At 40.5% G+C, this 25,855-nt stretch overlaps 1 protein-coding gene across 2 annotated transcripts in view; it reads left to right on the top strand.

Moving 5' to 3' along the window:
- Positions 1 to 2,724: 2,724 nt before the first annotated feature.
- TBPL1 (TATA-box binding protein like 1) overlaps positions 2,725 to 25,855 on the top strand; it is a 37,295-nt gene continuing 14,164 nt past the window's right edge. Inside the window, exon 1 of one of the 2 annotated variants that reach the window (XM_065931315.1) lies at positions 2,725 to 2,960. The gene's annotated coding sequence lies outside the window, so the exon portion shown is untranslated. Of the gene's footprint in view, positions 2,961 to 8,351; positions 8,372 to 25,855 lie in introns of those variants that run through there. The other variant, XM_065931316.1, reaches the window with a different exon arrangement.

Raw genomic sequence — 25,855 nt, 5'->3', positions numbered from 1 at the left:
CGCCAGTCCAGGTTCGATGCATGAGACAGGGTGCTCAGGGCTGGTGCACTGGGATGACCCAGAGGGATGGGATGGGGAGGGAGGCGGGAGGGGGGTTCAGGATGGGGAACACATGCAAATCCATGGCAGATTCACGTCAATGTATGGCAAAAACCACCACAATATTGTAAAGTAATTAGCCTCCAATTAAAATAAATAAATAAATAATATATATTAAAAAAAGAGTCTTGGTTTGGAACATATATTGTATATTCTAACTTTTCCTGGCACCTGGATAATAAATAATATTATAGCCTTACCTGGATCTTGACTAATGGAAATGGAGCACATGATAAGACTAGTGAAGCCCATGGGCTTTATCTCATCTTCTTTCATCTTGAAATGAATTCCTTGGTCAGTAGAATGGTGTTTCAGCTAAAGCATTCAACAAGTCTATGGAGAATGGTCATTGTTGTTTAGTCACTAACTAAACAACTGTCCAGGTTCAGCTGTTTTCAATCCCATGGTCTGTAGCCCACCAGGCTCCTCTGTCCATGAGATTTTCCAGGCAAGAATACTGTAATGGGCTGCCATTTTCTTCTCAATAGAGAATGGTGCCTGCTGTAAAATCAAACCCAATTCCAGAATGAGGAAATACTATGATGAGGCAAACTGCTGACCTGTCTGTGACAAAAGGGGGGTCCAAAGCAGCTGACATGCTTGATACCAGCTATACTGCTGGTCTCCTGTAAGGAAGGTGACACGTAAAGACCTTAGTCACTGTTACTGTAAAGCTGACTTATCCACAGTGGCAGTGATCATTGGAATAGAGCCTTTCTCCTGCCATTTCCTTGGCAAATCAGACCACGCCACTCTACCACTTAAAACCTTTCACTTCCCTCAGCATTTGAAAGAAAATCCAAATTCATGGCCTGCAAGGCACTGAAGGGTCAAGCCTTAGTTTCTTGTCAACTTCGCCTCAAGTCCGCTGCCCCTTGCACTGATCATGATGCCCCATCCAGGCTACTATTCCCACACAGACAGCTCTAGCCTGTCTTGTTCCCTCTGCCAGGTACACGGTGGAGCCCTTTCATTCCCATTCAGGTAACAGCTGAAAGGTTACCTCCTGAAAGTCATCTCCACACTACTCCACAGACATGACTCTCTAACCCAGCCTCTTGCTTGCTGTCTTCATTACACCTAACACAAGCTATAATTGTTTAATACTGTTCAGAGAATAAATGAGTATAGAAACTGAAACAGATCAAAGTTCCATAATTCTACAGTGCCTTTAAATGCTCACATATTTTACTGAATATTCAAAGTGGGAAGGAAAAGATCTATAGGCATCCTTGAAGACCCCATAAGTAGTGAAATACTCGAATGGTTGCCTACTCCCCAACCCCTCAGAAGTCAGCCCATCATTTTCAAAAAGGACTGTGGTATTAGCACGATTCATGCCATATGCACACCAACCAGAGGCCAGGTATTCATGAGCCCCTTAGGGCCTTTTATTAAATTAGAGCTGCCCACTGGCCTCATTCAGGGAGAGGCTTCTAACTGCAGCCCAACTCTGAGCAGAGGCCTGCGCCGGCCGGCCTGGGAATGGGAGTCGGGGGCGCGGCGGGTATCCGCGCCGCTGCTTGGAGCTCCCGGACCGTTAGTCCTGTCTCGCTCTCGCAGGCGGCACGCTTCAAGGGGCCCCCGAGGGGCCCCGAGGGCCCAAGCGCGGCCGTTCAAACTGGCGAAGTGTGCGCCTCTCGGAGTCCCCCGGGTCATTCCAGGACCACTTGGGCGCGGAGCCGCGGAAGGGTCTCAGTCCTCAGGCGCCCGGCTTCGGCTTCCGTGTGAGCAGAGCCGCCGCCGCCCCTGCCCGGCACCCCGGTCCCAGCGTGCAGGCGCCCTCTTCCCTCCTCCCATCCTTCTTGGATCCGGCTACGCGGCTTAAAAGCCTCTCAAGTGTCTCCCGGCTTCCAAGGCAGAGTCCTGACCGCAAACCCAAGTTGAGTATGGAATACCAAACGGACAGGCGACAGAAATGTGACCTAACCCCCCTGCATTATCTATCATCCACCCATCCATCCATCCATCCATCCATCCATCTATCCATTCTTTTACCTATCATATCCTATCACTGAATTTTAGGACTAGGATTAGCATTCCTTCACGAGAGCTTGATCACGTAAATTAACGCGTTTTAACCGAAAAAGCGAAGTCGGACTTTTTCAAGACAGAAAATGTACTCGTCAGAATTAGAAAACAATTTTTAGTTGTTGAGGACCAGCTTCGCTAATTATATTGAATGGTGGACCTTTTCTATGAATTGAATGGGCTAACAGAAGTGGCAAGGTATTGCCCCCCTCCACCCCCATCCCTCAAAATAAAAAACCTAAAGTCCGTTTATATTACACTGTATGCCAGAAATGACGTACTCATGTGTAACTACTAGCTAAAAATATACAAGGGATGCACAGTTTTTTCGAAATCTTTCCAAGCGGTTATCAAGCAAAAGAAGTCTAGCCCAGCGCACACCTTTCCCCACGAGCCCCACCCCGTCAAGCCCTTAGGCAGGCCGGGCCGACACGACCCGGACACCAGGAAGGAGGAAGGGAAAGTGGAGGAAGGGGCGGGGGAAAGTGACGGGAGCAGTGAGAGCCGGAAATGACTGGCTAGCGAGGAACTCCGGAGGGCCCTGTCCGGCGGCGCTCTAGCCGCCGCGCGTTGTCTCTATGCTCCCCCGCGTCTGGTCTATTTATTGTCGCGGGGAAGCAGCGGCCGCCCTGTACCCGGAACAACAAAGCACGAAAGACGGAGCCCGAGCCTTGGGGGCTCCTAGCAACCGGCCGGGGCGGGAGTTCCATGGAGACTGGGGAGCGCGCTCGCCTCATCATCATCCTTATCCTCCAGCTTATCCTTCGCGTCCGCCGCAACCGGCAGCAGCGCTGCCGCCGCGTCCTCTGCCGCCGCCCGCTCTTCCCACGGTAACCGGTCGGCGACCCTGGGCGGGGGTAGCGCGGGCTTCGGGGCTGCCCGAGTGCCGGCTGCGGGGCGTCTTGGCGCGGGGCGGGCTTGTGCGGAGCCGCGGCCGTGCTGCTGGTGGAGTGTGCGGGGGCGGATGCCGGGGCGGGGGGGAGAGGACCTCCGATGCGGGAAATTGGTCCAGCGGCCGAGGGAGGGTCCAGCTTTTAGGAGGACGGGGTGATATTTGGGGATCTCGTTTGGGATAACGGAGTGGGGGTGGGGCGTCACTGCCTGGGAACGTTATCCGGAGGAGTGTAGGATAAGAAAAGAGAGATTTTTATTTTCTGGGTTAGCCACCACTGGGAAAGACTGGAGAAGGGAGATTCCCCATCGTTCTCTGTGGAGCCCTCACCCAGGGGAAGAGAGATCGTGCAGAGATGCTAAAGGGGTCCGTTGCTTCCCAGAAAACTTCCTGCGGCTTTGGCCGCGACGGGAACGCTCCCAAATAGCACCTTGGTCGGTTCCTACTTTTGGCAATGCCTGCAACACCTCCCTCCCCTGCCCCCCGCCTTTTTTTTTTTTTTTTTTTTTTTTTTGTAATAGTAGTATTAACCAGAATTAGGCTTGATGAAGGATCTGGAACTGAGGAGGATAAAATGGGTAGGACGTAGGGCTAAGCTAGGTTGAGAACCGGGGTAGGAGCATAATAGCCAGTAAGAAATCTAAAAGCAATTTCTATTGGAAATGACGGTTTTTAAACTCTCTCCTTCTGCCGAGATGTGCTTCTGCGGGCTCTGTCAGTGTGTTCATTGCAATGGGATTCAGACCACAGCCAATCCACGTCTGTGAGCTCTCTGACTGCATCTGTCACCCGCAGTTCTAGAGAGACACTGGCAGTTGACCAGCGTGGGCTTGTGTATTTAGGGTTAAGGAGAGTGACTTAAAATTGGCTCAAGGAAAGAAAAGGAAACAAGCTTGGTGCGATTTTTTGTTTGCAGAAAGAATGACATTTTCCCTGGGAAAATTGGAAAAGAGAAATATGAGAAGGTTTAGCTATTCTAGCATAATCTGCAGTCTTTTGGGAAGTTTGAGAAAATGACAGTTAAATCGAAAAAGGACTTTTGTCATCACTCTGTAGTTGGAAGAATTATTCGCAGCTGATATGTTGCTTACCAGTTTGTGCCATCTCTTTAGGCCGTAGGCCTCTGTTTAATGGTTTTATGCTTCCCAAACCTTTCTAGGTCAGTAAATGAGGTTTTCTTGTGGCGTACTGAAATGGCCATATATGCATGCTACAGTAATATTATTTTTGTGTCCAGGGGGAACAAAGCTCTTTAGTTGAAGATTAAAGATGAAAAGAAAATTGATAAATCACAGAAGCAATGATGTCAACCACGGTTTCTGTTTGTCCCTTAATTTTTTTCCCCTCTTACTTTTCACCTAAGTCTGACTTGTCTTAAACAAAAACGTTTCATCCCGCTCCCCCAAACCCCTGCTTTGGTACTCTGCCCTCACAATCAGTCTCCGAGACTGTTATGATCTGCTGCTCTGTGCTGTTGATTGGTTGATGTCAGAATCGAGTTTTTGACTCGGGTATTTTCAAGGAATTGAGGTGCAGCATCTCTTGTTAAACCAATTTCATATATGTGCAAAGAGGTGGGCAGATACCTTTAACAAAGACGCGAAATACAAATATTGTGTGTGTGTTAAGTTGCCTCAGTCGTGTCTGACTCTTTGCAACCCTTTGGACTGCACCCTGCCAGGCTCCTCTGTCCATGGGATTCTCTAGGCAAGAATACTGGAGTGGGTTGCATGCCCTCCTCCAGAGGATCCTCCCAACCCAGGGATCGAACCTGCATCTTGCATTGGTAGGCAGATTCTTTACAACTGGCACCACCTGGGAAGCCCAGGAAGTATAAACATTGGGAAACTTAAAATTGCATTTTAAACCTCTTGAGAAGAAAAACCTAATATTGTCATCTGTAGATGAGTGAGTCAAGGACTTTGGCTTACTCTCTTGTGTGAGGTTGTGCTGGGGGATGTTCTCTTTTCATGTGAGATTCAGTGAGTTCCCTCTGCCTCAGGGCTGCCGTCACACTCACTTCATGTAGATCTTAATTGCTGCTGCCTCTTTCCTTTACCCCTTCTGTGGTTGAGGAAAAGGATTTAAGCCCAAGCCTTTACCTTTATTAACAGTCCCTGCTCTCCCTGCCCTCTGCTCCAATACTCGCAACATTTCCTGTTGTCTTGGTTCCTCTCTTGACCTAATAATCATGTCCCAATCAAAAATGATTCCTTATACTATTTGTATTATTTCTGTTTCTTAGGGAGTTTCCAACATATATCCTTGGCCTGTGTATCCCTTCCGTTAATGTTACTTTGTCTGTTCCATTTTCCTTCTGTATCCCTCTGCTTATATTGAGAATGGAGTGTTCATGTCAGATGTTCTGTATTCATTCTGAACCAACAACTGTTGGTTGTACAGTATGACAGGTAAGAGCCTTATGCTGAGAATCAAGACTGTACTGAAATAAGGCGTGTAAAAATATTTGAACTTTTAGGAATAAAAGCTGTTACAGAAGTCCAGGTGGTAACTCTGTAATTGAAGATGTAGTCACTTAAAAAAAAAAAAAAAGATAAAAGATATAGTACAGCCTCTCTGTGTTTTTAATTGAACCTTAGATTTTCATAATTTGTACTCTAAAAACCTTGTCTTAACATCCAGCTTTTCAGATCGTTTTGCATCTGAGTACTTGACTGAAATTATGCTTTGCCAAATTAGAGGGCAAAACTAAGTGAATCCCACAGTTTTTTTTCATATGTGGGAAATTGTCATATCAAAATTTTTGTAGATGTATATATATATATAGAATGTATAGAATTTGCTATAAAGTAGAATGAATAAATAGAAAATTTACAGCTGAAAATTTCTGGAAAGTGTTCTTTCTTAGCATGGATGTGGCATATTATTTAAAAATCAGCAAATACTGTATAATTTAGTTAAGGTGGGTATCAGTGCTGTTTTTTGGTGAAGGAGGCCTATAATTACCTAGTGATTGATTTCTTTCTGTTGCATCATAGCCCATGTGATGAATAATTATTGCTATGAAAAATAAAGTTTAAGTGGATTTTAGAATTGATAATAGTAGAATGTTTCCACAATGTTCTCAAAACTGGTAGTGCTTTGGCAGTTTAGCTGTATTGTGGTATTTGAATTAATAAATGAAGATTTCCTGCAATTTATACGCATGTTTTTGTATCTTTAATACATCTGATGCCATGGTCAGGTATATAAAGCTGGATTAAAGGTGTCTCTCATCAGGCACGTTTTGTGGGCTTGTAGATAGCAGGGAAATGACACCAGAACGTGACAAACACAAATCTGAATTTTAAATCCTTTATTACATGCTTCCTGGTGCTCTACTTACTGGTGTATGGATTTCATCATGCCTGGTAAATTAGAAGTTTCTTGGGGATCAGGACTGTAAATTGCCACCCTGTTGTATGTTTGTGTGTGTGTGTTTTGAAGATTAACATTAATTAAAGGATATACATATTTTATTTCTTTCCTTTCAGTGACGTATCTAGTAGATGAAGGGAACCTTTAGACATCCAATCTAGTTAGGAATCTAATCCTGATGCCTAAAATTAAACTTTTATATTGGCTGTATATTCTAAGCAACAAAATTTCTTAAACTTGATTAGGGCTTTTTTTTCTGACCAATTCAAATAATAAAACTAATGGTTCACTGCTTAGAGTTGATACAGTATTTGCTCTTGTCCCATGACTGTCACTTTGAGTAATTTCAAAAGGGTAAAAGAGTATATTTATCTGAGGTCTTCCCAGGCCATGTAGACAAATTTGATTCTTGTATTGTGACACAACCTTTGATTTAGAAGAAAAATGGAGTGAGTATGTTTGTATAGTTGTGAAAAAACAAGATTTCAGAACTGTGTCATTAGTAGAAAGAAATCAGGTCATATCAAAAATTGTACCCATCTGGTCTTTTCATGTAGTTAATAGACAATAAAATTCACAATTTGGTTTAAATGGCTTGTTTTGTAATGCGAAGTATGCTGCTGGGGATCCCACTAAATACTAAAAAACAAAAACCCCAATATACTAAGGTGAATTCTGGGACAGTTCAAATCAGCCTTCATGTGTGAGTCCATAATGAAGCTGTTTAAAATTTGACCCCCAAAAACTGCACCGTAAAACTTTGACTGGCAACTTTGACCATGCAGTATTCATCTATCAAGAAAGAATACTGAAAATCAGACTGAATCTTTATGGACGGTTTTCTCAGGACCTCTGTGGATGACTCTTGGTACTTGAATTGTCATCGTTACCATCGTAGACTGCTGTCCATGGACACTGATACATGATACACTTTTTTGTAATTCAGTAGGTTAGAACTCAGGACGTTTTAAAAGAAGTCAGAATTTGTTTTTATTAATGACATGGTTTCAGAGAATCAGGCATTCACTTTCTTCCTTCTGATAACTTGTAGTTTTCATTGTAAAATCAGTTTTGATCAAAATCTGTTGTACTTTCTTGAGACTAGGGTTTGTATGGCGCTTACAGGGACTCTGGATACAGGCTGCCTGTGTTCAGTGTGGTGGCGATGCTGCTTATTAGCGGGATGGCCTTGAGCAAGTTTTTCCACTGCCTCCATTCCCCAGTTTCTTTTCTGTCAAACGGGGTTAATACTAGTACCACCTCACAGGGTTGCTGTGATCAGGAGTGTAAAGCACTTAGCACTGTGTTCTGCGAAGTTAGCTGAAGAGATGCTGGCTGGGGCTTGCTGGGGTGGTACCTTCAAGGGGAGCCGCTTTGTCTCTTTCATTCAGAGGCTGTTAGAACATTGAAACTCTTTCTGTGGCCTCATCTCTGCTCTTAGGTCTTGGGAGGGGGAAGGACTTTTGTTTTAATTTTGAATCGTCACAGAGACATCTGGTTATCACTTATGGCAGATGGACTCGGTAAAAAGAGACATCTCTGTTTCTTGGAAAAGGAAGGCCAACAAAGGCTGGTCTGGCACCCTGTTGCAGCTTTTGAAATGCTATTTCCCTGTGGACTCGGCTGCTTGTTTAGTTGTATGGTACTCTGAATAAAAGGAATAGACCCCAATGGTTTCATTGAGCAGAATTAGTCTTTCTTTAGAATACACTATTTTTTACTTGTATGACCATAGGTGATGGTAAACTTGAAACTTGCTGATGTCATTGTCAGCCCATTTGACTTGAGGTTTTTGTGTCAGTATAAATGTGCTCTTCATAGAGCTTTCTTGTCATTTTAGAGGTAGCTGAAACTGCTGCTCTGCTCTGATAATACAAGTGGCTCAGGGATGACTGCAAATGATTGCAAGATTATTTGTTTATGATAAGGTTGACACCAAATACTGAGGCTGCCTAATCAGGGAATAACCTGGTAAATATATCTTTGTTTATTAGCGTGCTGTTGAAGTGGCTAATTTTTTTAATGCTAAGTCCAAATGTTTTAGCTGTATGGACCTTTGAAATTATTGACTAGAAAATGAATATTTCTGCTTAAGTATAATAAATCGCAAACTGTTCTCTCCTATTTTTGGCTAATGTATACGTCTTAGGTTTTAGTTGAAATAATATTTTTTATAAGATATGGAAGTTTATATAAAACACATTATTAAAAGTATGTTTTGCTTTCAATATTCAGGGGTAAAATTTTATAATTCTTCCCTATTGTGCAATTTTTGTTTTAGTTGGTTCTTATAACCCTCCCTCCCCCAGATTGGCAAATATGTTTGTGTTTAGAGGTGTGACTTTTGTTTTCCTTTTTGAAGAGAGTGACATCTAGTTGATACTGTTGATTTCATTGAGTACTAATAAGTACATTGGCCACAATAGAGGAAGTATTGATGTAATATTGTTAACATAATTCCTATAGCCATCATGGATTCTAGATCTAAAAAAGTATTGAAATAAGCATGGAAATGATCCTGGCTGTTTCATATATATATATACATATACACACAAGCACATGTATATATCCTTTAATTTTAGATATTCTGAGGACTGTATTGGGAACTTTTATGACAACAGGTCTTCAAGGTGTCAGTACTATTGCCCAGAATAAAAGCTAGGTGTTTCATTCTGTCACATGGTTAATATTTCCCTGGTGTTCTCAACATCACCCTTTTTCAGGGTCAGATGTTGCCATCTTTCAGACATGAAGATAATAAAACCAGTGTGTAACCCCAAAGTGCAGATCTGAAGATGGGCATTTGGTTTGTGAATGTGGCCAACACTTAATAGATTCTGTCATTGTTTGAACCTCTGTTTAGGTTCATGAGGAACCTGCAGCTTTTATGAAACAAGAACCTTTTCTTTTTAATTTGCCAAATACTTTTGTTGAGCCCCAAAACCTTTTTTCTTTCACCTGCTTATGGCTTTGGTGAACATCTTGTATAGCTCCAGTTTCTTGTATGCATGTGCAGCCTAGTGAGGTTGTAATGAGCCTCCCTTAACTGCTTGTGGGTTGACCACATCCCAGGATGTGGCAGGTTAGGGTGGTGGTAGGAGTCACAGCTATGTAGGAGACACAGTCACCAGTTCATTGGACCTTCCTGAAACAAACCTGGTGTGCTCATCTTAAAGTCTGCCAGATTTCCTAATTCAGGTCTCTCTTCTTTTTTGTTTGTGGGGGAGAAGCTGAGATAAGGGATGTGACATGGTTCAACAGTCACAACTGATTTAAAAAAAATCATATTAATCTGTGAATAACGCTTTTTTTTCATCATCACAGCAGCATATTGCCAGTGTAAATCTTTAGAGAAAATCTTTGGCCAGTAATCTTAAAAATTCCACTTCAATGCATAGTGTAAACCTACTTGGATGATTGTTAATTTGTTAATTGTTAATATTAGGAGTGTGTGCCTTTAAAGTTACTCTTAGTAGGCTTTTTGTTTGGGGCCTGTTAAATGGGAAGAGTTTCAAATGTCTGAAACTATAATTTATCTGTATTATATCCTCACTCTCACTTTGTAAAGAGAGGAATAATGGCTTTATTATCCAACCAATGCTTGCTGTGCTACAGTTAACTGACAGGGTCGCTAGTCTGTGACCAGCTACCCTGAAATGAACTTAGGATATGGATGAATTAGGACCTTGGGGCTGAAATCGACCATGCAGCTTAGGAAAAGGGAGAGGGAATATATACCAGAAGTGCTAAGTAAGGGTTGGTCTGTGTGTTTTAATCAAAATAGTTCCTTCCTTACATCAGATATGTATTGTATGTCTGTATTTGTGAAGACTCCTGGAACACAGTTACCCTTTAGGACATGGGGGTTTTAACTGAAAGTGGTAATGCCTTGTTAGACGCTAGAAGCACTAAATGGAACAGACCAGAATGTGAGATAAGAAAGTAATAGAATTCTGCTGGAGAACTTGAATAGCTGACGCGACTAAGATTCTTATTGCTTCACTGGAGAATGTTCCTTCTCCGCATTTATTCCCCAACCCCACAATTCTTTTTTTTTTAATTGAAATATAGTTGATTTACAATATTGTGTTATTAGTAACTTACGTTATACAGCAAAGTGATTCAGTTGCACAAATATATATATCCTTTCTTATATTCTTTTTCATTATAGTTTATCCCAGGACATTGAATATAGTTCCCAGCTATGCACTAGGACCTTGTTGTCTGTCCATTCTACATAGAATAGTGGCATCTACTAGCCCCAGCCTCTCAGTCCGTTCCTCCCCCACCCGCTTCCCACTTAGCAGCCTCCCAGCTCCACAGTTCTTTCTTTCAGGTGTCCTTCTGCCTTTAATTCAGCAACTGCTTATTGAGCTTATGACCCAAGTGCCAGCTCCTAAGCCACATTGCAAAGATACACGTGTATGTGAACTCGTTCTCTTTCAGGCTCACAGCGCCTGCGGTCTGTAGACAGTTAAGTACAGTCAGTACCTTTGCGTTTGCAGTGTCCTCTGCTTGGAGTCTCTTCTCTCAGTGTTTCATGTAACTGGCTCCTCCTCAGCCTTCAAGAGCTCCTTTTAAAAATAATTGTCATTTCCGAGGCAGTTAAGAGGCCTTCCTGGATCACTCTGCAGTTTCTCTCGTCATTCCCCTTGTAACACAGATCACATTCTCCAATTATTCTCATTGCTCGTCTGTCTGTTGTCTGTTTCTTCCACTGGAGGAAACTGTCAGGAGGGCTCCTTACATGATCATTTTATTCTGAGCAAGTATTTCTGAGGGGATTAATTATTTGTTTTGGATACGTTGGTTTAGCTCAATGAATATGCCTAACAGATAGGAATCTGGATTCAATCTCTTATAGGTTAGGATTGAAGTAAGACCCCGAAATTTATGGATAGTGATTGAAGCCTGGAAAACTTAAATTTAAAAGTATTTAAGGCAATAATTTATAATCTTCAAGGATCTTAAATCCTTTTGAAAATATGAAGAAAACAGTGGCTTCCTCAGATACATATCCAGGTTAGTGTGGATATGATTCCAAGGGAGTTTGCCCCTCTAGAACCCGTTGTTGAGCTTTTAAGGGACTGTCACGGACTTCCCTGAAGAATTTATGATTTAAGAGGCAGACAGAGCAATATTTGAGATAGGAGGAGAACCTAGGAAAGATGCCTCAGAAGCCAAGGACAGGGGATAGTGAGGAAGAATTTGGGGAATCAGGGATTCCCAGTGCTTTATGCTCTGGAGCAGTCCAATAGGAGGAAGTGTCAACTGTGACACTGGATTCAGCAAGAGCAGTTCTTCTGTAACATTTCATCCCAGGCAGAGGCAGAAGGCAGATTGTGACAATTTAATGCATGAATCCGAGTTAAGGAAACAACGCATGGGAAACAGAGTGCGGAAATCTTGATGTTCTCTATGATGAACAGCCCTGATATGAGACTATAACCCATTTTAAGGACCTCCTGAGAGGGAAATTCCATCATTTTGTTGACCTGTTGTGGCGTTTCAGCCCAGTGATTCTCAACAGACTGCCCCATTAGAAACAACTTGGAAATGTTTTTAAAATCAGGGCCGTGCAAAGGTTAGTTAATCAATATCTTTGGGGCTTGTGCCTCTTTACAGCTTTTATTTTGTTCTGTTTGGGCTTTTTCTCAGAAGTTAAGAACCAGTGTACCCATCAGAAAAGCCCCTCATCGCTCTTGTGTGTTCTGTGTTAGAACACTCCTAGTACGTTATCCTCAGTTACTCACTTACCGTCGTGCTAGCTTTAAATCTGTGCACTGTCGTCCTCTGCACATTGAATTTGAAGAAGTTTCTAACTCAGAACATGTTTGTGGCTTTCTTCTGCTCTTTGGCCGAGTTGCACACATTTCTCTTTTTTGAGAGATACAGCCCTCAGTCAGTGCAAGATCTGCCCATTTCTGAGCAAAACAAGACGTTCTTACTGATGCTAACATGTGGAAGGCAGTCACTCTGTAGTCCTCTTTGCTTTTATTTAAATGCTACGGGTTGTTTTTTTTTCCCACTAAATAGCAAAAACTGTTTTTTAACTAGAAAAGTTTGAACTCTATACTATTTTCCAAATAGCTAATTTCATAATCTTACCTTCCTGTTTTTAAAATGGCAGTCATACATGACTCAGACCTTAAACAGGTTGTCTCCATTAGAACAGACATTTCATATGAAAGGTAAGCCTATAAAAGTGGTTGAAAGGAAACTGTCAAAATAGGAAATTCCACCTGTTGTGTTTTCACCTTGCAGTGCTTTCTCTGGATTAAATTCTTCATGAGCTGTCAGAAGTTCAAGCTTGAATCCTGCATTCACACCCTTGAAATAAAAATTAGAATACGGAGAAAAATTATCTTTATGCATGCCAACCTTGACACCAGCCACAAGCTGAAAGAGGGTTTATTCAGTTTGGTGGCAACCTCATGAATTAACATTTTTACTTGCAAAGAAAATGACAATCTTGAAAAAAAGACTGCTGTGTTAATAGCATCTGCGTAATGACTGGATTAGTCACAAATTGTAGTTATTTACCATGGGTAACTTAAGGCAGATGTCAAGATTCTCTGTAAAGAGATAAACTTCCTGATTTTTTAAACGATAGTTTTCCTATTTTTGCAGGTACCTAGCTAAGTACACGTTAGCAGGTGTCTGTTTTGTTACTTGTTGTAGACTTGGTCAGACTCTTTCTTCTTGTCGATTCCTATCTCCATCTCCTCCATATTCCCGCTGCCCCCCCCCCCCCAAAAAAAAACCCCAATATAGTCAACAACTACTTTTTATTTTGGTTTGAAATGATTTTGTTATTGTTAGGTCTTTTTTTTTTTTTTTAATTCACTGTTAAATTTAGTTGTTTTCTAAATACTGATATCATTTACCAGATACATCAAAATTGTTTTATTTTTACCCTTGCTTTTAGACCTGAAGCAACATGATCTGTTTTTGCGTTCCAAAGCTGGAGGACCACAATGAATAACTGGAAATCCTTTCCATTTTTGCACATTTCTCTATCCATGGAAGATGAAGAAAGAAGATAATAATAGTAACAATAAGAATAGCTAAATTTGAATGCTTATCATGTTCAAGTACTATGCTAAATGCTCTGCATGAAATTTTAGTTTTCCTAACACTTGGCACTAGGTGCTGTTATCCACCTTATTTTACAGATGTGGAAGTTGAGGCACAAAGGCGTTAAATAACTTGCCCAAGTCATGTGACTGATGAGTGGTAGAGTCTGGATTTAACCCAAGTAATCTGCTGCAGAGCCTGGACTCCTAGAACTTGTTTCTCTGTGCGTATGTGGAGATACTGCTTTTTAATAATCTCAAGCTAACAGTTAGCCTCTCACAGACACTTCATTGAATGTGTTTCATGCCTTGGGACCTATGCCAAGACTTGGGTTCAGAAATAAGTAAGAATTGATCGTTCTTCTGAGGAGCTTGTTGTCTACCACAGAGACCCCGAAATATGAGAATTCACTGTTGTGTGAGCAAGTTCTGTGTAGCGGCCCCCAGAAGCGTGGCCATGGGTCTCAGGGTGTTCATCATGGTAATGGATGCCCTGGGTCAGTCTTGGAGACCAGAGGTCTTAGTACCTTTGATTTCTTATTTTATCCAGCGTGCTTTTAATTACCTTCTACATGTGGGTTTCTAAGTTTTCACCTCCAGTCTGGACCTAGGCCTGTCCTGAGCAGGGGACTCTTATCCGATTGTCTGTTTCTCCCCGTGGATGTCTCACAAGTTCCTTCCAATCAACAGGTCAAAAACAGAATCCTCACCCCCCTGCTCCTTTCCCCATTTCCCCTTGCAAGCCTGCTCTGCCTCCAGCGGCCCTGTCCCAGTAGATGGTATCTTAGGCCGCAAACCTAGAGTCATACTCCATCTCCCTTTTCCTCTTCGCCATATCCGTCACAAAGCTCTGTTCCCTCTGTCTCCTAAGAAGTCTCTGATCTGCTGCTTGGAGTCCTCATCCACGCTGCTCCCACTGCTGGCCTTTCTCACCGGGATTGCAGCAGCGGACCTGACTGAGTTTTCCCCCCTTTCTTGCCTTGCATTCCTTGTTAAAGAAATGGCAATAAATAGAGTCTCATGAAAAGCAAATACATTATGTCATTTCTTGCTTCTCTTTAGCCCACCATTATCTGGGGATAAATGTGAAAATCCTTAACATGGTCTGGAAGGCAGGACTTAACCCCTCCCTGCATCTCCAGCTGGTCTCCTGCCCCTTCCTCTTCCCACTGTAGCGGACTGGCCCTTCCTCACGTCTGAACAGTTCACACTGCTGGCCTCAGACCTGAGAACGCCTGCTGTCCCCTCTGCCGTCTCCTCACTACTGGATCCCCATCTGCCAGGATGGGGCCTGATGCTCAGATTACCGTTTACTGTTGTAGAACTGATTATAAATGAAGGTAACGCTAAGCTGTAGAACAAGGAGGAATGAGCCAGGTGTAGAAATAGGCATTGATCATTTTTAGCAGAAGAAATACCACAAACAGGCAAAAGACTGATACTTCTTTACATATAAGAGCTTTTATAAAATCACTAGGATATCTCAGAAGGAAAATGAGCAAAGGATATGAGGCAATTAGCCTAGAGTAAATATAACTATTAATATTTGAAAAGTTCTCCTTCATTAGTGTTCAAGGAAAATCAATGAATTCAATGTTGCTATTTTTCTTAGCAAAAGTTGCAGATGTTTTTACAAAATCTTTTGTTGACTAGATGCAACAGCATATGCATTTGAGCTCAACCTTGTTTAGTATATACAAATAAATATGTGGACTTAGCAGCCTCAAAACATGTGCCCATATGAAGATAGAAAAACAGTAGTAATTATCACAGTGGTGGGACTAGAGATGACTTTTTTTCTTTAAATATTTCTTATGTAATCAGAAAATGACATATAATCTTTAAAAATCACATGTTAAGACCGCTTATTTGAAATACTAAGAAATCTAGCCAAAATAAATTTTTCTTTTACAGAGTAAGGAATCTCTATGCCAGATTTCTTATCTTTGAGTTTGAATCCCCAGATTTCAAGTTGTATTCAGCAAAATATACTTTTTCCTCTTATAATAGTACATTAGTTCAATTAATGTTAGCATTGACTAGTGTAATGTCACTTTAATAGAGCACATTATAATTTGTGCTGGTGGAGGAAATGGCAACCCATTCCAGTGCTCTTGCCTGAAAAATCCCATGGACAGAGGAGCCTGGTGGGCTGCAGTCCATGAGGTATCAAGGGCTCGGATACAACTTAGCGACTGAACCCCATACTGTTATAATTTGTGAGGTGCTCATTAATCCCTCAACTCAGTCATCTGGTGAGTAAATAGTGTTCGTATTTTGCACAGTTTAGAGTCAGTCCTTGTCACATAGCATCCATTTTAGAGTCCACACCTTAACACCCAAGTTTTCTTACTTCACAGATATATTTTAGTACATATTAAAATAGTGAAACCCTTAAACAGGCTATTGTTTAAACATTGTTAGGATAAGTATCAGATTATGTATGCTCCAATTGCAAAATGCTTAGTTGCTCAGTCGTGTCCAACTCTTTGCAACCCCATGGACTGTAGCCCACCAGGCTCCTCTGTCCATGTGGATTCTCCAGGCAAGAATACTGGAGTGGGTTGCCATATCCTCCTCCAGGGGATCTTCCCAACCCAGGGATCAAACTCAGGTCTCCAGCATTGCAGGCTGATCTGTTTTTGTCCTGGAACTTTTTTATGATAGTATAAACCAGTGACTTAAGCACTCATTTAGAAAATCAGCATTGTTTAAATCTTCCTCCACCGCCTTTTAGGCATCATTACAGATATTTTTATTGACTGAAACATAAAATATACTTCTCCTTACTGATTTTTTAAATAGATGGTTGCTGGCAGCCATCAGAGTTGTTTAAAAAACAGTACCTTTCTCTGTAATAACCTGTAAGGGAAAAGACTCTGAAAAAGAATAGACATATGTATATGTGTTACTAAATCATTTTGCTATGCACTTGAAAGTAACACAACATTGTAAATCAACTGTACTCCAATGTAAAATAAAAACTAAAGAAAAACGGTATTTGTAATTCTCTTGATGTAGATTTTTAAAAATCGTAATAACTATTCTGATACCAGTCTTCAGAATTAGTATTTAGAAAAAGTCAGAGGTAGTGAAGATAGAGGATGGCATCATCAACTCAATGGATGTGAGTTTGGGCAAACTCTGGGAGATAGCAGGCTACAGTCCATGGGGTCACAAAGAGTCGGTCAAGACTTAGCAATTGAACAACAAATTATGGTTTTGTACATACTTAAGCATTTGTTAACTGTTTTTTTGTAATATGAGTAGTATACTATATAATCCTTTTCAGAATCGTTTCCTTTAGAATATACAAGGATTTTTGTGGCCAGGCATATTGTTAATACAATTTTCTGCATGTGGCTAGAACACAAAAATACCAACACCGAGAACTGTTGGTATAAAGTGTAAGCTTTTGAGCCACACCAGAAATGTCTTCGTGGTGTGATGTCAGCAGGTCAGACAGAGCTTCTGAGGTTTGGTCATCTGCCTGAGCTGCTGTCCCTCACTGCATCTAACTTTCTCCCTTTATTGCCCATTTGAATACAAGTGCTTGTTGAAGGAAAAGTGGGAAGTTCAGAATGGGTTGTCAATTTAACTAAACTACATAATAGTTCTAGACTGAAAATTGAAATGTAGTATGTAATTCCTAAATGTGTCTAGAGTATGTCTTCATCTAAGATGTTGGAATCCTGGGATTTGAAAGTTAGATGGGCATCTTAGAAACCATCTAGTCACATCTTTTACCTGATAAAAAGACTCATTGTATGACACTCCAGTTTATTTTGCCCTGACTCTGCTTTTTTTTTTTTTTTGGCCATTTATCTTCCATGGAGCCTCCTGCTTTGCAGGTATTTGGTTTTTGGTGTGGTTTCATAAGGTCTCCTTCTCTGGGCCTTCATTTGGATTTTTCAGTTTCCTTTTTATTCAGACATTTGAAAGCAACTGCTGTCTGCTGTCTTGTGCTAAATGTTCTGAGACTTTCCTCACACAACTATTTTTATATCTCACGCCATCCTACTTTCCTCTGGGTATCTGGATATCAGTGCCCTCTTTAAATGATAAGATCAGGATATTCTAGATGTTTAAGTAGCAGAGAGGCTAGTAATTCCTTCGCTCTGAATACCTTATCTGATCTGGTTTTTCTTTTAAAATGTATATATATATAATTAACACCCACATTGTCTTAGTGTGGCCTATGGTGAGGAAATTTGTTTTTCTTTTTAAACAGCTTTTAAAAATTATTATGGACATTGTTTAGATCGAAATGTAGGGAGAGCAGTGTGATGAATACCCTTAAATCCTTTCGCCTAGATTTAATCATTGTTAAGAGTTGAGGCAGTAATATGGCATTTCATTGTCTTAAAATTATACCTATGATCCAGATCTATTCTGTACTGAAATTGTCCTAATTTGTTTAGTTCCTGTGGCAAGATTCCAGATATTGAGGGGATCATCGGAAACTTTACCAAATCTGTTTATTACTGTGTTCAGATAATGATTCCAGCCATGGCATTTTTCCTTTGACTATTTCAATATGCATGTTAAAAAAGAAGCATAATCGTCTGTATGACCACTCTATTATTTGACCTAGCAAAATTAATAGCAGTTCCCTAATACTATCTAACATATTCAAATTATCTACCGTATTCAGATCTTAGCACCTGTTTTGTTCAAACCAGGAGTCAATCAAGGACCGTGGTATACAGATGTTTTATTCATCTTAATAAAAATGTAAACTTTTTTACATTAGATGTTATTTTATTGATACTGCCCCATTGCACTAGCCTGGGGATCTGCAAACTTTTTCTTAGAGGACCAGATAGTAACTACTTTAGGCTTTTGGTTTCTTGGTCTTTGTCACAACTGCTCGGACTTCCTTTGTGGCTCAGCTGGTAAAGAATCTGCCTGCAATGCGGGAGACCTGGGTTCGATCCCTCGGTTGGGAAGATCCCTTGAAGAAGGGAAAGGCTACCCACTTAAGTATTCTGCTGGAGAATTAGTCCATTCTAATGATTCAGACACCATTCAAAGATTCAGACACCATTGAGTGCCTTTCACTTTCACTTTAACAACTGCTCAGCTCTGCCACATAGTCATTAAGTAAACACATGAGCATGACTATGTTTCAGTAAGACTTTTGAAAAATAATCAGGGCCTGGCCCATTGGTTGTTATTTTGCTGACCCCTGCCTAACCTAGTATGGTCTGGTTTTTTTTTTTTTTCCTATCTGTTAATATGATTGTTCTCAAGTTTTGTGTCAGTTCATTAATACCATCTGGTTAAGTATTATACCTGTGAATCCATTAAATGGTAATAGTTACCATTTGGTGAATACACGCTGTATGCTGTGTACTTGACACAGATAATTAGTCCGTCCTTCTTAAAAACACCCTGGGAGATACGATGATATTATCACCAATTTTTCAGAAGAGAAAATTGGGACTTAAGAGAGAGGTTAGGTAACTTGCCCAGTGACGTACACCTAAATGTGAACGCTAGGGCGGCACCCCCTTTCTAAGGATGATGCTGTAGTATGATATTAAACCTGTGTGAAAGGAGACCCTCTTTGTAAAAGGCAGAGTTTTAGCCTTTCTCCATCTCGGCCACAGGTGTGTAGTGAGAGCTGGTTGAGTAATCTGTTGGAATCAGGAGCACAAAGTGTCTCTCTCCTAAGCTGCTATTTCGGAGCTTTATAAGGAATGTGCAGTTGGTTTGGGTGGCTTGTCTTGTTGGCAGGAGAGAGCGATCGCTGGGTCACCACCTGGGCTCACAGTGCGTTTGCAGCGGGACTGTATCCAGTCTGTCTCTGCCTGCCTTTCTCAAACCATGGAGGGTGGTTCTGTGGCTAAACCTTGGAGGGCCTGCCCACCGTGTCCTCAGATCCAGCTTAAGTACACTTAAAAGTAGCCGGAGTCTACTTTGCTGTGTTCTCAGCTTTGTTTCATTCTTTCGGCTTTTAGTTAGCTTTAGGGTTATCTCTGCTTTGTTTTGGCAGCAGCGTTTCTTGTGCCCTTGTAGTTTAAACCATCTCCGCCGGTGTGCCCAGTTGCTGAGCCATCCGACTCTCCTGTGGCCCCGGGGGCTGCAGCAGCCGCCAGGCCCCCTCGCGTCTGTGGCATTTCCCGGACAAGATCACTGGCTAGCGTGGGCTGCCGTTTGCTTCTTTCCTGGTTGGAAAATTCTAAACGTGGTAGTGTTGGGTGTAATTTGTCTTAAAAACCAGGAGGTGGCGATGTTTTCCAGTTGATGCTTTAAGGTTGCGGTTGGAATACCACCAGGAGGACCTAACTTGTCCATAAAAATATGCTTCAACTCAATGGTGCGTCTTAATACAATGCTAGAAGTATGTTATTTCCTGAAGTAGGACAGCTTCAACTTTCAACTTTGCTTTTTATTAGGAGGAAATACTTAACAGACTTATATTTGGCATTTACTTGAGAAACAGGACAAAACACCTTGTTAGATCACGTCTCAACGTTAGGCCTCGGGCAGTGGGGGAGAGATGACCAGTCACCCTGCTACCAGTTCTCTGGATAGGGTAATTGTTAATGTTTTGGCATTTTTAGTATATACGTAGATGTAGAAACCAAAATGAGCTGTCAAATGTATGTTTGTTTTCATGTTATGAACCTCTGTCTATATCCATGTAGTTATAATTTATAGAGTCACTTCAGTAGTCTGTTGTATTAGACTGCGCTATATTTTATTTAACCAACCCCTTCTGTATTGGCACGTAGGTTTCTGTTAACAGAATTGCAATATATCATCTTTATTTATGTTTTACTCAGTTGAATAATTTCTCAAGATACATTCATCAACAATGTTTGATGTTTACCAGTATGAGTAGTGGTATCTCATTCTTGTAAGTTAGCACTTCCTCATTGCTAGTGATTTTAAAAGCTACATATGTCTAAAGATAAAGAATTTATAAATAAGTAGCCTTAAGAAAAATAATAATGGAAATGCAACTATTGTTAGAATCAAGGGATAGTGAAAGCATTATATATCCAACTTCAGATATACTGAATGCACTTGGTTATCATTGCTCTAAATGCTCATACAAGAAGAGAGAAAAAGTTCAAAACTGACATATTAAGCATCCAATTTTCTTTCCAATATAAGAAATCAAGAAAAGAGTAGATCTGTAGAAGGAAGAACATAAGGCAAAAAAAAAAAATTTAATAAAGAGGATCGAACTAACTACCAATAGTTTGTCCTTTGAGCTAACAAAAAGCAAAAGAACTTTTCAGCAAGATTGATGATAGAAAAAAAAGCAAGGATAAATGATACTATGATGAAGAGATAAGTATACTGAAGTTGAGTTTTTAAAATTTGTAGGAAAACCACAAAAAATTATATGCCATAAAATGTTAAATTTTAGAAGAACTGGAAAATTTCCCAAGAAAATTTAATTTGGGAAAACTGATCAAGGAAGAAATAGAAGACATCAAATGTCTTAAAACTCTTAAATTGAATCAATCTTTTAAAATCCACATAGGAAACAAGAAACAAGTCAAGACAGTTTTCAAATGAGGTCTTCTGAAACTGTCTTCCAGAGATTTTTTTTTTTATAAAAGAAGAAAGTAACCTAACTTGTCTGGTAAGTCTGGTATCATCATGTAACTCAGACCAGATAAAGAAAGTCCAAGAAAGGATTGTAGACAAATTCTGCTTACAAAAATAGATGTATTAATCCAAAATGAAGTATTAGCAAGCCAAATCCATTAATGTATTTTTTAAATGACTTATTGGGTTCAAGGATATAATGTGTGTGTCATAACTTTAAGAGGAATATATGAGAATGATGAAACAACAGTTCAGCAGAATAGAGTTTTCTCCAGAGGAAAGGAATGAGGACCTTATCTAGCAGAAGAGTAGGAGGGGAGACATCCATTGTATTGTAAATTATATTTTTTTAAGCTGGATGGTAGGAACATAGATGTTTGTTTTTGTCATTTATGTTGTCTTAAGTATTTTGTGCTATAGTGTTAGCAGGCTTAACAGCTTTGTAAATTTAAATGCCACTTTAAAATGCTATTCTTTTTTGTGGATTTGCTGAAACATATTTCCCTTGGATGCATACAAACAAGTTTAAAAGTTGTAAATGTGTAAGCCATCATGAAATATAGTAAAGAACACTACATATGCATTTTCATGGATGTTAAGGGGCATGTAGGGAAGAAAAAGACTCTTAGCTCTTCTTCATTTAAATGAAAATGAGTGGCTTTGGAACTGAAGTTTCAGACTTGCTTTTAGTTGTTCTTGTTTTTTTTCTTTCTGTTACGTGTTGTTTTTCTTTAATAATAATGTATTATCATCAACTAAACACTTATGTTTAGTTTACATCAATTTTGAGATTTAGTAGACTAGTGGCACTACTCTGCTGTAGATTCATTTTGCTTCTAACTTAATGGTTCCATGTAAATCCATGGCTGATTCATGTCAACATATGGCAAAAACCACTACAGTATTGTAAAGTAGTTAGCCTCCAACTAATAAAAATAAATGAAAAATAAATAAATAAATAAAGCAGGCTGAACTTGACCTGAACCACTTTCTTCAGGAGTTTTTAGTTTTGCGCTTTTTTTTTTTTTTTTTCCCCATACCCAGTATTAAAAAAATAATAGTTTGGGATTCTAGCTAATGAGAATTTTAATTTAAACTGAAGATTGAACTGTTGGATTTTCTAGCGTTTATTCAACAAATAGTAATAGAACATTTACTATGTATGAGATGTGGTGCCAAGTCATGGATGTGACTTTCAGATGTAGTCTTTAACCTTCAGAATTTAATAAATGAAATAAATGATCCAGATGTTTAACTATAGGTACCATGAAAAGTGAAGTTGCTCAGTCATGTCCAACTCTTTGCAGCCCCATGGACTGTAGCCCACCAGGCTCCTCCGTCCATGGGATTTTCCAGGCAAGAGTACTGGAGTGGGTTGCCATCTCCTTCTCCAGAGGATCTTCCTGACCCAGGGATCAAACCCAGGTCTCCCACATTGTAGGCGATGCTTTACTGTCTGAGCTATCAGGGAACTTCAAGGTACCATAGGGAACTATAGGTACCATAGTTACAAGCAATTTGGAATATTTCTCCCCCACTGGGAATTAATTCTCCCCATCTTTTTTATAGCTGTAGCTGTGTATGTGTGTGTGTTTAAACTGTGTTTTAAGTTATGGGTATGTTTTAAAGTAAACAAGTGGGACCTGATTAAATTTTAAAACTTTTGCACAGCAAAGGAAATGATAAGCAAGGTGAAAAGACAACCTTAAGAATGGGAGAAAATAATAGCAAATGAAACAACTGACAAAGAATTAATTTCCAAAATATACAAGCAGCTCATACAACTCAAGACCAGAAAAACAACTCAATCAAAAAGTGGGAAAAAAACCTAACAGACATTTCTCCAAAGAAGACATACATACAGATGGCTAACAGACACATGAGAAGATGCTCAACATCGCTCATTATTAGAGAAATGCAAATCAAAACTACAGTGTGGGATATTACCTCACACCGGTCAGAATGGCCATCATCAAAAAACCTACAAACAATAAATGCTGAAGAGGGTGTGGAGGAAAGGGAACCCTCTTGTACTTGTTGGTGGGAATGTAAATTGATACAGCCACTATGGAAGGCAGTATAGAGATTCCTTAAAAAACCTAGGAATAGAACCACCGTCAGTTCAGTTCAGTTGCTCAGACGTGTCCGACTCTGTGACCTCAGGGACTGCAGCACGCCAGGCCTCCCTGTCCATCACCAACTCCGAGAGCTTACTCAAACTCCTGTCCATCAAGTCGGTGATGCCATCCAATCATCTCATCCTCTGTCATCCCCTTTTCATCCTGCCTTCAATTTTCCCCAGCATCAGGGTCTTTTTGAATGAGTTAGTTCTTTGCATCAGGTGGCCAAAGAATTGGAGTTTCAGCTTCAGCATCAGTCCTTCCAATGAATATTTAGGACTGATTTCCTTTAGGATTGACTGGTTGGATCTCCTTGCAGTCCAAGGAACTCGCAAGAGTCTTCTCCAACACCACAGTTCAAAAGCATCAGTTCTTTGACACTCAGCTTTCTTTATAGTCCAACTCTCACGTCTATACATGATTACTGGAAAAACCATGGCTTTGACTAGATGGACCTTTGTTGGGAAAGTAATGTCTCTGCTTTTTAGTATGCTGTCTAGGTTTGTCATAGCTTTTCTTCCGAGGATCAAGTGTCCGAATTTCATGTCTGCAGTCATTATCTGCAGTGATTTTGGAGCCCATGAAAATAAAGTCTGTCACTGTTTCTATTGTTTCCCCATCTATTTGCCATGAAGTGATGGGACTGGATGCCATGGTCTTTGTTTTCTGAATGTTGAGTTTTAAGCCAGCTTTTTCACTCTCCTCTTTCACTTTCATCAAGAGGTTCTTTAATTCTTCTTCGCTTTCTGCCATAAGGCAGAAACCACCATCAGTTCAGTTCAGTTCAGTCACTCAGTCGTGTCTGACTCTTTGTGACCCCATGGACTGCAGCACCCAGGATTCCCTGTCCATCACCAACTCCTGGAGCTTATTCAAATTCATGTCCATCAAGTCGGTGATGCCATCCAACTGTCTCCTCCTCTGTCATCCCCTTCTCCTCCTACCTTCAGTCTTTCCCAGCATCAGGGTCTTTTTCCAGTGAGTCAGCTCTTCACATCAAGTGGCCAAAGTAGTGGAGCTTCAGCATCAGTCCTTCCAATGAATATTCAGGACTGATTTTCTTCAGGATTGACTGGTTTGATCTCCTTTCAGTCCAAGGGACTCTCCAGAGTCTTCTGCAACACCACAGTTCATTTCTTTATAGTCCAACTCTCACATTCATACGTGACTACTGGAAAAACCAGAGCTTTGACCTGACAGACCTTTGTTGGCAGAATAATGTCTCTGCTTTTTAACATGCTGTCTAGGTTTGTTGGAGCTTTTCTTCCAAGGAGCAAGCATCTTTGAATTTCATGACTATAGTCACCATCTGCAGTGATATTGGAGCCCCAAAAACTAAAGTCACTCACTGTTTCCATTGTTTCCCCATCTAATTGCCATGAAGTAATGGGGCAAGATGCCATGATCTTAGTTTTCTGAGTGTTGAGTTTTAAGCCAACTTTTTCACTCTCCTCTTTCACTTTCTTTTTTTTTTTTTTTTTTTCCAGATTTCAGATTTTTTATTAGTTGGAGGCTAATTACTTCACAACATTTCACTTTCATCAAAAGGCTCTTTAGTTCTTGGCTTTCTGCCATGGGTGGTGTCATCTGCATATCTGAAGTTACTGATATTTCTCTCAGCAATCTTGATTCCAGCTTCTGCTTCATCCAGCCTGGCATTTCACATGATGTATTCTGCATGTAAGTTAAATAAGCAGGGTGACAATATACAGCCTATACTCCTTTCCCAATTTGGAGCCACTCTGTTGTTCCATGTCCAGTTCTAACTGTTGCTTCTTGACCTGCATACAGATTTTTCAGGAGGCAGGTAAGGTGATCTGGTATTCCAATCTCTTTAAGAATTTTCCACAGTTTGTTGTGATCTGCACAGTCAAAGGCTTTGGTGTAGTCAATAAAGCAGAAGTAGATATTTTTCTGGAACTCTCTTACTTTATATGTGGTCCAGCGAATGTTGGCAATTTGATCTCTGGTTCCTCGGCCTCTTCTAAATCTGGCCTGAACATCTGGAACTTCACGGTTCACATACTGTTGAAGCCTGGCCTGGAGGATTTTGAGCATTACTTTGCTAGCATGTAAGATGAGTGCAGTTGTGCGGTAGTTTGAGCATTCTTTGGCATTGCCTTTCTTTGGGATTGCAATAAAGACTGACTTTTTCCAGTCCTGTGGCCACTGCTGAGTTTTCCACATTTGCTGACATATTGAGTATAGCACTTTAATAGCATCATCTTTTAGGATTTGAAATAGCTCAGCTGAAATTCTATCACCTCCACTAGCTTTGTTCGTAGTGATGCTTCCTAAGGCCCACTTGACTTTGCATTCCAGGATGTCTGACTCTAGATGAGTGGTCACACCATCATGGTTATCTGGGTCATGAAAATCTTTTCTGTACAGTTCTTCTGTGTATTCTTGTCACCTCTTCTTAATATCTTCTGCTTCTGTTAGGTTCATTGCCATTTCTTTTCTTTATTGGGCCCATCTTTGCATGAAATCTTCCCTTGGTATCTCTAATTTTCTTGAAGAGATCTCTAGTCTTTCCCATTCTATTGTTTTCCTCTGTTTATTTGCACTGATCACTGAGGAAGGCTTTCTAATCTCTCCTTGCTATTCTTTGGAACTCTGCATTCAAATGGATATATCTTTCATTTTCTCCTTTGCTTGTAGCTTCTCTTCTTTTCTCAGCTATTTGTAAG

This window comes from Muntiacus reevesi, chromosome 3 (assembly GCF_963930625.1).
Source record: "Muntiacus reevesi chromosome 3, mMunRee1.1, whole genome shotgun sequence".
Lineage (NCBI taxonomy): Eukaryota > Metazoa > Chordata > Mammalia > Artiodactyla > Cervidae > Muntiacus > Muntiacus reevesi.
This window is presented reverse-complemented; position numbering and strand designations above follow the sequence as displayed.